Raw genomic sequence first — 7,980 nt, 5'->3', positions numbered from 1 at the left:
ATTCTTAAACTGACTTCAAATGCAACATAGACATAAATGTGAAAGTTAACCTTAAAACTTCTAGAAGAAAAGCACTGTTGGAAATAGTTTCACAATTCTTTCAATGATAAACATATAGTTACCATATGACTCAGCATTTCCAATCCTAGGCATTTACCCATGATAAATGAAATATAAGTGTGCACCTAGATTTGTGCATAAATGTAGAAAACCTTTAACATAGTAGTTGAAAACACGAAACACCTCAATTGTCCATCAACTGGAGAATAAATAAATTGTGGTATATCCATCAAATAGAATACTATTCAGCAATCAAAATAAATAAATCTGTAACATATAGATGACAAATATAGATGGATACGTGCAAAGTATAGCTATCCAAAAGATTATTCTGAGGGAAACCAAGCAGAAAAGGACATGATACACGATGAAACTTATATTAAATATATGACATTACATTATATGCAAGTCTAGAAATGACTAATTTGCTATATAGTGGCAGAAAGTAGGTCAGTGCTTGCTAGGGCCTAGAAAATGAATTTCTATATTGTGGAGTTATGTGAGGTTATAGAGATGTAATCTGTTTAATTCATTATTTTATTAATGAATTTAATCAATCACATGATATACATGTTTATGTTTAATTTTAGATTTGTTTGTATTAGGTTTTATTGTTTTAAAAATCACTATAATAAATTGTTCAACACATCAAAATAATTCACATTAGTTTTTTTGGGAAGGGCACTAATTTTGAAGACATTAAAGAAAGAACCAGATTTATGCATTGGTGGCCACACAGTGCTAACAAGGACAGTATATGGGAGTTAGAGGCATCATTTGTAAATTGAACTAATTCAAACAGAAATGGGAGCTGAGAGACTTAGGAAAACATTCTTCATCCTGAATGTCATGGCTTTCATTATCCATAGGATACAGTATAAATCCATTTCATTTAGTCTAAACTGGATTTGAAAAAAAAAGAAATCAAGGGCAATAGTAATATCTATATGCAAATTAAATGGGAAGAAGCTGAGTTTTCCCCGGCTTTACTACAAAAGTAGAAAATCATTTATTTTTTAAAATAAAAATAAAAAATAAAATAAAATAAGATTTAAAAATGAGGGATGATGACTTGGTACAATATTGTATTGCTGGGATTCTCGGTAATTTACATCAGTGGTCCCCAATCTTTTGGGACCAATTTCCTGGAAAACAGTTTTTCCATGGACTCTGGGTGGGGGGAAATGGTTTCAGGATGATTCAAGCATATTACATATATTGTGTACTTTATTTCTATTATTATTATTACACTTTACTATATAAGAAATCATTATACAACTCACTTTAATGTAGTTTCAGTGGCAGCTCTGAGCTTGTTTTCCTGCAACTAGATGATCCCATCTACAGGTGATGGGAGACAGTGACAGATCATCAGGCATAGATTCCCATAAGGCACAAGCAACCTACATTCCTTGGATGTGCAGTTCACAATAGGGATTGTATTCCTATGAGAATGTAATGCCACTGCTGATCAGACAGGAGGCAGAGCTCAGGTGGTAATGCCAGTGATGGTGAGCAGCTATAAATACAGATGAAGTTTTACTCACTTGCGCACCACTCACTTACTGCTGTGTGGCTGAGTTCCTAATGGCTCATGGACCGGAGGATGGAGACCCTTGATTTATATTGTTAAATTTGAAATTATCCGTATTTTCTATATACTCAGCCATATTTACATACTTTTATAAAGAAATTAACCTTTTGCTATTTATTATGAAAATTTTCAAGAAAACAATACTTGCTATTTTTTTTCTTGAAAAGCAAGGCATTCAAGTGTTCAATGCATAAAATCCATTGAATATAAAATGTACAAACATAATTTTGTCTATGATTAACAAAAGATTAGGCATATGGTTTAGTAAGTAGAAGAGATTTTGGCCTATGGTTAATATCTACCACTCCAGAAGAGAGCACATTGATTTAGTAAGCATTTATTGAGTTCCTGCTATGTTCTAAGCTTCTTAGATGTGAAAAATCTTCCTGAATTTATTTCTTCTATAAGCATAGGTAAAACTCTGGTTTATTCCAAGGGCTAAATACTACATTTTAAAGTCTTAATCTGTTGCCACATCTCTATTCGATTAATTGTTATGTGTAATTTGTGTAAGACAGAAGAAAATTTCCTTAAATAATTTGGCCTCATTTATCTTCTTATTTGTTCTATTATTCAAATTACTTAAATATTTTCACTATTCTATTTTAAATAAACACACACATGTTAAATATATGTTAAAACATACTTATAAAATATCAAAACTTTATGTTTACAAAGATGGAAGAAAGACCCTGGTCTATGTTATTTACAAAAATTATCATAAATATTTCACCCAAAAGTAAAAAAGTCTTAAGGGCCTGGATGTCATAGCTTTAGGTTATTTTTCAGTAATCTATCACTTATAACATTTGAAACTGTATCTAATCCCTAGCTACTATTTAAAATTCTTTGTACCTGTGTTTAACTATCATGCATATTCATAAGCATGTAAATCAATTTTCAGCAGATTATCTGGTTTACAGACTTCTTTTTTTAACTTCTAGAACTGAGTTTTTTGACAAGCTAAAAATAAATTATTTTCTTATCACACCTTACAATTCTAGTTTCACATACTGTATTTGTTTTCTACTGCTACTGTAACAAATTACCATAAACTAAGTGGTTTAAAAAATACAGGTTTATTATTTATTACCTAATAATTCTGGAATTAGAAATCTGAAATAGGTCTCCCTATGCTAAAGTCAGGTGTCTTTAGGGCTACCATATAAAGTAACATAGTTACTTGTTGCAGAGATTAGATGGACATTTTTGGAAGTCCATTATTCTACCTATCACACACGAAATTAAAAACCATTCTAAAAGACAAGTCAAACTGGGAGAAAATATCTGAAAATACATATTCGATAAAGAATTGATATTCAAAATACACAAAGAACTCTTAATACTCAACAAAAAGGAAACAAATAACCCAATTTAAAAAATGGTCAAAATACCATAACAGGCACCTCACCCAAGAAGATATGCAGGTAATAAATAAGCATATGAAAAAATACTCAACATCATATGTCATTATGGGAATTGCAAAATAAAGTAACAATGAGATACCATTATATATCTATTAGAATGGTCCAAAAAAAAAAAAAAAAAAAAAAAAAAAAAAAGCACTGTATATCCCAAATGCTGGGGAGCAGGAAATTCTCATTCATTGCTACTGGCAATGCAAAATGGTGCAATGTTTTTGGAAGACACTCCAGCAGTTTCTTACAATAGTAAATGCACTCTTACCATGTGATCCACCACCAATCGTGCTTCTTGCTATTTCTTAAATATGTTAAACGTTTATCTCTACACAAAACCCTGAAATGACTGTTTGTAGCAGCTTTATTCTTAATTGCCCAAACTTGGAAGCAATTGAGATGTCCTTAAGCAGGGAAATGGATAAACCAACTGTGATACATTAATATGTTGTAATATAATTACATAATCAAAATAAATGATCTATTTAACCAGAAAAAGACATAGGGAACTTTAAATGAATATTGCTAAGTGAAAGAAGCCAATCTGAAAAGCCTGCATACCTCTTTGTACATTGGCAGTATTGTAGTCAGTGAAGTTTCTCCAAGGTGTGATTATTGCTAACTGAAAATGAATGTTTATTCATTTTTTGTTGGCTTAGTTAATCAAGAAAAGTCACTACCATAGATCACCAAGGATTAATGGACTTTGACTTGATTTGGTGATTGGACAAAACTTGAGGTTTCTTAATGTGGAAAGATGCGAATGATTCTGTTTGAGGAATAGAGAGTACAGTGAATACCTGGTGCCCAGAAATGGAGACTCTGCTACTTATTTACGATTTTTTACGAAATATTTCTGCTTCTGCCACTTTGACGCATATGGTAGGATTACATTTAACTGCCTGCTTGAAGTTTTTGTCATGGTATCTCTTATTTTGCTCAATACAGTATGAGCAAAGGTGTTATATCTCAATTTTGGTTAATGATTTCAAAGCTAGTATACGATTCATCGTATTTTCTTTTATCTTAAACAAAATACTGTGGATGCTTATGTGAAACTGGAGGCTCCATTAATATTTATCCTTGAGTAACTTGAATAATTTGCTTGAATAAGCAGCCTTTTTAACCTGCTTTGGACATAAAGGACAAACAAGAAATATTATTGTGTTAAACTATGAAGATTTTGGGACAGTTTCTTATTGTGGCATAATTTAGCCCATCCTGATCAAAGATTACTAGATTAATTATTCGAGACAAAAGACTCACTGATGTGCCTTTTCAATACGTATTCCCTTAGTTTATTTTTTAATATAAATATTGCTTTTTATCATAAAGAAAGAATGAGAATTAGAGAGAGACAATGTGTGACAAACAAATCAATAATTCAAAAAAACATATCCCTGAGAGTTAAATATCAATCAGAAGTTAAGATTCAGCCTTAATTTTAATTCAATGGAGCTTTAATATAGTGGTCTTAGAAAACACACTTGAGTTTAGGCAGTTGAGTTTTAGATATATTTTTTATGAATTGCATATTTATTCCTTTAATTTGAATATGTTACATGTATATTATTCCTCTATTAAATGATCCTGGTGATATATGAGAGAAAGCATTCCTCCAATTTAGTACTCGAAAGTTCTGTGAAGAATCCAACTTAAAAAGAAATTGAGTGCATGTTATTTTCTTAATGTATGTATTTGCTTTCCTTTCCCAACTTACGATAAAAAAGGATTTTGTTGATAAATGTGAAAAGATTTGGTCATTACAGAGCCATATTCAAAATAATAGTACCATATCAAAATATCAAATATCTATTACTTCTACCTTTTAACTCATAACTTTAATTCATAGAGTATCCTGAATGACCTAACTGTAATCATGATCAATATATACTGCAGGATGTTCCCATATAATATTGTTATATACACAGGCTTTTTAGCCTGTGTGTCTTTCAGGCATGTAGCTAATCTTCTTGCTTCACATGAAAAGGCATTTGGAAATGTTTTCTTACATATAAATTCCCAGTATTGATGGATGAAATAGCTAAGCTTAATTAATGTAGCACGTTAAGCAGATTTGTATGTAACAATTCTATTATCTTTCATTTTGTTAAAAGAAATTTTGGAAGATTTATGTTAAAACAAAGGGAAGACAGATAAATTTTGGCATAGAAAACTAAACAAGGTTTACCTTTAAGATTCTTCCAAAATTATTGGCAGAAGATTTAACTTTTCTTTCTTTATTTCTTCTAAAAAAAAAGAAAAACAAGAAACAAAACAAACAAAATGGGATACATTTGCAGAACGTGCAGGTTTATTACATAAGTATATGTGTGCCATCGTGGTTTGCTGCACCTATTGACCCATTCTCTAAGTTCCCTCCCTTCATCCCCCACTTCCCATCCCCCAACAGACCCTGGTGTGTGTTGTTCCCCTCTCTGTGTCCATGTGCTCTCAATGTTCAGCTCCCACTTATGACCAAGAATATGCGGTGTTTGGTCTTCTGTTCCTGTATTAGTTTGCTGAGGGTGATGGCTTCCAGCTTCATCCATGTCCCTGCAAAGGACATGATCTCATTCCTTTTTATGACTGCATAGTATTCCATGATGTATATGCATCACATTTTCTTTATCCAGTCTATCACTGATGGACATTTGTGTTGGTTCCACATCTTTGCTATTGTAAACCGTGCTGAAATAAACATACATGTACATGTGTCTTTACAGAAGAATGATTTATATTCTTTTGGATATATAAGCAGTAATGGGATTGCTGCATCAAGTATTATTTCTGGTCCTAGATCCTTGAGGAGTTGCCATACTGTCTTCCACTATGGTTGAACTACCACCAACAGTGTAAAAGCATTCCTATTTCTCCACAGCCTTGCCAGCATTCATTGTTTCCTGATTTTTTTTTTTTTTTTTTTTTTTTTTTTTTTTTTTTTTTGAGACAGAGTCCCGCTCTGTCACAAGGCTGGAGTACAGTGGCATGATCTCGGTTCATTGTTACCTATGCCTCCAGGGTTCAAGCGATTCTCCTGCCTCAGCTTGCCAGGTAGGGAGTACAGGCTTGTGCCACCACACCTGGCTAATTTTTCATATTTTTAGTAGAGACGGTGTTTCACAGCCAAGTTGGTCTCAGTCTCCTGACTTTGTGGTCTGCCCATCTCAGCCTCCAAAAGTGCTGACTTTTTAATAATCACCATTCTGTCTGGCTTGAGATGGTCTCTCATCGTGGATTTGATTTGCATTTCTCTGATGATCAGTGATGTTGAGCTTTTTTCATGTTTGTTGGCCACGTAAATGTCTTCTATTGAGAAGTGTCTGTTCATATCCTTTGCCCACTTTTCAATGGGGTTGTTTTTTTCTTGTCAATATGTTTAAGTTGCTTGCAAATTCTGGATATAAGACAGTTGTCAGATGGGTAGATTGCAAAAATTTTCACCCATTCTGTAGGTTGCCTGTTCACTCTGATGATAGTTTATTTTACTGTGCAGAAGCTCTTTTGTCAACTCTTAAGGAAAAATGACATTAATTATAGTCATAAGTTTGATAAGTTTTAGTTTTAATTCATGAATCTTAAAAATTAGAAGTCTAAAACTATAATTATGATGAATGAAAGTAGCCTAATTACTGTGTATATTCACTAGTTCAAGTAAGTATTGGAACATGCAGGTGATTTAAAATATATTCTTGGGATTAACATATGCTTCAAATCAAATTTATTTTATATATACATACATGTATATGTAATTGTTTAGCCCTTCTTCTCATGTTTGACTTTTATTATTAAACATAGTCCCACATAATGGAAAAGGAGAAATAGTTTCATTCAAAAAGCACCAGTCTGTAGGAGGAGGCAAAGAATAGGTCAATCCATTAAAATTAAAAATTTAATTGCCTGCTGTTCAGCCTGCTAGTGCTTTAGACACTAGCAGTGTCTAGTCTTTAAAAAAATATCATCTCTAATATCTTGTCAATCTTTGGTAGATTTCATTTCAGTATCTCTGTAAATACAGATGGTATTCATTCTTTTAAAAAATCTCGCCTATTTTTCAAAAGCAATTACATACTTAATGCTTACTTGAAAGAGAGCAGGTGCAGTTCAAAGACAAAATATACTTTAAAAAATTGCAATTTAGTATTTTGTAAATATGACTTTGAAAATTAATGGTGAAATTATTTTTATATTCAATGAATGGCTTTCCAACAACTGCTTAGTCAGCAACAGAAAAAACAATGCCTTTCTTTCCTATTTTACATTTAAAAGTAAGTTCTTCTTGGAGCAATGAGTTCAATGTACAAAACAATGATATCACTAAATTACTAGAATTCCATTATGGGATATATTTTTCTACCTACAAAATAGTTATAGTACTTGAAGTCACAAAATCCAAAATCCTCAAGGAAACAATTCTATCAACACATATACACACAACTTCATCCATGTATACACTGAGATAGGAATACAAATTTGAAATGCAGCAAGAGTTTAAAAGGAGAAAATTAGGCCAGGAACGGTGGCTCATGCCTGTAATCCCAGCACTTTGGGAGGCCGAGGTGGGCGGATCACAAGGTCAGGAGATGGAGATCATCCTGGCTAACATAGTGAAACACCCTCTCTACTAAAAATACAAAACAATTAGCCGGGCGTGGTGGCGGGCGCCTGTAGTCCCAGCTACTCGGGAGGCTGAGGCAGGAGAACGGCGTGAATCCAGGAGGCAGAGCTTGCAGTGAGCCAAGATTGTGCCACTGCACTCCAGCATGGGCGACAGAGTGAGACTTTGTCTCAAAAAAAAAAAAAAAAAAAAAAGAAAAAGGAAAAGAAATACTTAAAAATATCTCGTGAATAATGAAAGGATAAACAAAAGATAAACACAAGTTGTTACTTTACAAATATATATAGCAT

General features: G+C 32.7%; 1 pseudogene; it reads left to right on the top strand.

The window, feature by feature from the left end:
- The first annotated feature begins 3,633 nt into the window (after window positions 1–3,633).
- Window positions 3,634–3,758, top strand: LOC140713266 (U4 spliceosomal RNA; annotated as a pseudogene).
- Window positions 3,759–7,980: the final 4,222 nt, after the last annotated feature.

Source organism: Chlorocebus sabaeus, chromosome 13, assembly GCF_047675955.1.
Source record: "Chlorocebus sabaeus isolate Y175 chromosome 13, mChlSab1.0.hap1, whole genome shotgun sequence".
Lineage (NCBI taxonomy): Eukaryota > Metazoa > Chordata > Mammalia > Primates > Cercopithecidae > Chlorocebus > Chlorocebus sabaeus.
This window is presented reverse-complemented; position numbering and strand designations above follow the sequence as displayed.